The 4,515-nt window shown below is 49.6% G+C and overlaps 1 protein-coding gene across 3 annotated transcripts in view; it reads left to right on the top strand.

The window, feature by feature from the left end:
- Nucleotides 1-4,515, top strand: part of SRC (SRC proto-oncogene, non-receptor tyrosine kinase) — an 86,686-nt gene that overhangs the window by 54,481 nt on the left and 27,690 nt on the right. For all 3 annotated transcript variants that reach the window (XM_019509806.1, XM_019509805.1, XM_019509807.1), the window contains exon 2: nt 330-400. The gene's annotated coding sequence lies outside the window, so the exon portion shown is untranslated. The remainder of the gene's footprint in view (nt 1-329; nt 401-4,515) is intronic.

Genomic DNA, 4,515 nt, shown 5'->3' on the forward strand with positions numbered 1-4,515 from the left:
TTCCGGTCAGCTGACCAGGGACAGATGCTTGGGGTGTTGGTCTAAGGACATGGCACTGGCAGACAGGGTCCTTTGGGTCAATCTGGTATCTTTAGTAGACGAACTGAATAGTTAGAGAAAGCCGGGACTTTAGATTAGATTAAGGCAGTCTTTCTCTCATGGTGGCTGAAGGCAAGACTAGGGGAACAAAGGCACCAGCCTGATCTCCGTCTGGAGTGCAGGGAACTGTGAGCTTGGCTGGGAGGGAGAGCCAGTGGACCTGTCTGCAGCAAGCAGAGAGCAGTGTGTTGAGGACCCTGTGCTAACCTTTCACACCCTATATCTTTCAGGATCCTGAGGACCTGAGCTGAATTCACCTGCTGCTGCCCCACCCCTCAAGAAAAGCTGTAGCTGGACAGAGGTGGGTATGATGCTTTTACTTAGTTAGGCAGAGGTGAAAGGAACATTAAACTTCAACCATTTAATATACAACCAGCTGTAACAAGGCCGAGGCTAACCCCTCCACTTAAAGGTGTTGGGATCCAAAGTCTCAGCCCAGATACCAGGGAGTGTGTGGCCCTGAAGCTATTGATGGAGCACCACACTTTGCTGTGGGTGGCAAGTCTCTTTTGTCATCTTTGTCGGCATCTCCGCAGCAGACACCACCAGCTGTGTTTTTAAACTGTTTGTGATTTCTTCTTGTTCTGTCTGGGGCATAGGGGACAGAGTTGAGGCCTAACGGCTCAGTACACTCATATCCTCCAACCTGTCGCTTATGATTATTCCCTTCAGCTGAAACAGTAAGAGCTCCTGCAGGCCTGAACGTGCCTTGTGTACTAATCCAGCTGTAGAAAAGCCTGCCTTATTATGCCATGTCTAATCAGTCAGAAATGAGTGTTTTGGAATGCTGGCCACTTTCCATCACACTGCGCTTCACCTTGGGGCGGGGGGGTGTAGAGGGAGCCCTATTGTGGTGAACATTCCTTGCAATCCTAATCTCTGATAAACCAGGTGTCAACAGGGATGACAAATCCTTCCCTCTCCCCCCATAATCAAATACATCCTCTAATGCTGCATGCTTCAAACTTTCAGGGAGCAGGGGTAGTTTGATTATGAGAAAAAGAGATTGGGGAGGAGACAGAAAATGTTCTCATAAGCGGCTTCTGGTCACTGTCCAGAGAAGTAATCCCACTCTTCTCCCTGCCCCAGTTTGGCTGTCTTGCTCTTCTTGACAAATTTACCGTTCCAGGTGGGGGCAGGCTCAAGCGCATTGCACCGTTCCAGGCATACTGCTTCTGGAAGTGGCAGTGCTTCACTGGAATAGCACTGCTGTGTAGCCAGTAACCCTGCCTACATGCTAATTACCCAGCCTACTGTACCCTGCAGTGCATTTTTCAGTGGAGATGTGCCCATGGGTGACCATTTTATAGTTTGTGTAGAGTTTGGAACCTGAGCTTAGCTTGTAAGCTCCTTGGGGCTGGAGCTGGTGGTTTGTGCCTCTGGGGCCCTGTTCCATGACTGGAACTCAGCGTTACCAACACAAATGCACAGTAATGGCTGTAGGGCTGAGAAGGAGTCTGGTTTTGAAGCATCTATCTTTTGCACCCAGGATTTTGGTACACTTTTTCAGTTACCAGATTGGGTTTTCCCTTCATGTGTGTTGCAGCCAGGGTCTGGAAAGCTGGGCCAGGAGCCCTGGCAGTGCTGGCTCCTTTCTGCGGTAGTGGCAGTACCTGCACCAAAGGGTTTTGCCTGGCTCTGCTGTGACTTGAGGGGCCCTAGCCTCTCCCCAGCGATGCTATGTCCTGCTGGTGCTAGCATTGTCTGCTTTCAGCTGGTAACTTCCCAGAAGCTTGTTTTAACAGGGCTGAAAGAGATGGAGCTAGAGTGGGTAGGAGGGAGTTGGCCTAGCTGCTATCTAATGGGCTCTGGATTTACCTGCTGTGTTTTCCCCTTCCTCTCTGTTTTTTTGTTTTGTTTTTTTTTTTCCTTCTGTGGCTCATTCTTTCTCCCTCCTCCTGGCAGAGCCACTGATCTCTCTTTCAGAGACCTTCGCACACAGCACATTCCTGATATGTCCTCACTGCTTCTTTCAAAGCACATTCCTTCCTGGGACTACAGAATAGGCATTGACCCTTTCAGGCTCTTATCAGGAGCTCCTTCTAGGGCTGCTTTCACAATACTGCTGCAGTCTGTGCTGGTAGATTTTGGAATTTAAGTCGTTTATCACATTTAACCTTTTCATCATCGGTGCAGCTGCCTAGCTGCTGTGACAACTGCCAAGAATGTGGTGATTTCCTGGCCAGGATCAGCTCTCTTTGAACCACCTATAACCAGTCCCTTGTCCTTTAAAGATCTGCTGGAGCAGCATTTATCAATCTGTGGGTCATGATCCAAAAGTGGGTTCACAATAATATATGAAGAGGTCGCGAACAAACTTTAAAAAATGGATCCTACACACTTTAAAAATGGATTCTCCTTTAAAGAAGAAAAAAGGGGGAATTTGTGGCTTTCCCTTTGCAGGCTGGTAGAGTTTCAGCCTTCAAGGGGCTGGGGGGTTTTTTGTGGGGGGCATACCCTACATGCTTGGGGGGCTGGGGGTCAGGGACAGCAGGTTGTTGAGTGTGGGGCACTGGATCTGGACTGGTCATTTGATGTTTACAAACAGATCTTGGTACAAAAAAGGTTAAGAGCTACTGTATTAGAGAAAGCTGCCTGCTCCGTGACCTGAAATGACTCATCCTTTGAATAAGGAGTTGGGTGGGGAGGGATAGAGTTACAAGCTGGCAGCATTGCTGAGAGGAGCACCTTGCTGGAGCACCAGTGGCCACTTTGCCCACAAAGGATAGAGCTATGCAGACAATAAAGGCAGGCTAGCATTGATCTGGCTCCTGTGGGTAATGATGGCAGTGAAGAGGGGGCAACACAGGCCTGATGGGGCTGTTGAGTGTGTACTTGATCTTCCAGCTCACACTGAAGTTGCTATATATCTTCACTGCTACTTGAACTAGCAATATAAAGGTGTTGTGGGCTGGCATATCTGTACTGCAGTTGTACCTTCATCTGCTGTATAGACAACAGATGCCTGAGGGAGCTCAGTGGGGCTCCCGCTGGTGCATTGCTTGGACCGGAGCCATTCACTTGTGTGGGGGAAGGAGTCTCTTATCCAGAGGCCTTTTCCCTCCCTGACAAAGGGGATTTTAGATTTAACGATGTGTGAACCTGTTGTTCAGCCCTACTTGTAGTTCAGGCTCCCTATGGTAGGTTTGTATTAGCAGGGGTGGGCTGTGTTGAGGCAGCACAGAGAGGTGCTGACCTGTAACCAGAGACGGCACAGAGCTTGGGAAGTGTCAAGTCTATGTTGAGCAAAGGAAGGGTGACTACCTTAGAGGACTGAGGTACATGTCTGTTCCCTCCACCAGCCCCATACCTTCTAAGACTTTCCTCACTCCTATCCTCTATCCTGACTCTTTTATTTATGCTTCTGTGCATCATGCTCAATGGCCCAGTATCCCTTTCTGCCTCTGCACTGCTCTCTCTTGTCCCAGGAAAACAGTACAGTGCAAGCCAGTACCCTGCAGCACTTCCTAGGTTTTTGTGTTCTGTTTTTGCAGCCAAAGCCCTAGAAGTCTGCATAAGGGAGATGCCAAATTGGGCCTTGTCAGAGCAGTGTACTCTGTGATTCAGCACAAAGCTAATGGATCCTTCTTAAAGTGGTAAACCCAGGGAAGGACAGGGGTTGCCACAGGTCACCACAGCACAAACGGGGATCTTTGCCTATGCCAAGTAAGGAGCCCTCCCTCTAGTGACTACTTGTGCCATATAGGCTCTTGGCCTGTACCGACCCTGGCTTGGAGTTTGTGTACCTCCATGATGCATATTGTGCTGCGACCTCCTTTGTGCTGCCTTAAGGAACTTCATGGTGCACTGCGTGGTAGAGCCAGACCTGAATATTGGCTTTTGCTCAGCTGAGGCCTGCAGCCTGGACTGATGCCATGGAACAGTGGCTTGAAGCAGATGGGGGAGGAGAAAGTCAAGGACTTCTGTCTCCCAGTTAGGGCCTTTGCTGGACAAGGAGTCTTCTGTGAGAGACCCTGTCAGGACTGATGGGACCAAAAGACCTTGAGTGAAATAAATGACCATCAAGATTGCCACGGCAACCACAATCTCTTCTCCCTTGCTTCGGCCTGTCAATGAAAGGCTGGGACTTGTCTTGTGACCTGCAGCATCTTCAGCTGCATGGAGCTCCTCACACTTATAGGACTGGTCCTATTGTGTGAAGAGAATCTGTCGGTGATGGTGAAAATAAGCTGGACTGGTTAGTGTCATTCTGGATGGCAAGGAGCACCCCATCTCCAGGTACCTATGCAGAGACAATTGACTGAGCTACGGCCCTCACCGCTGCATGCAGTGTCCCCCAGGAGACCGAGCCAAAGGCATCAGAACTAACTGTGCCTTCTGGGACCTGAGATTAGGATGTATATTTTGAGCTGGGTAAGGCTTTTTGTTGTGTTTTGTTGGGGGGGGGGGGGGGGG

Source organism: Gavialis gangeticus, unplaced genomic scaffold (assembly GCF_001723915.1).
Source record: "Gavialis gangeticus isolate Ggan-Ray unplaced genomic scaffold, GavGan_comp1, whole genome shotgun sequence".
NCBI lineage: Eukaryota > Metazoa > Chordata > Crocodylia > Gavialidae > Gavialis > Gavialis gangeticus.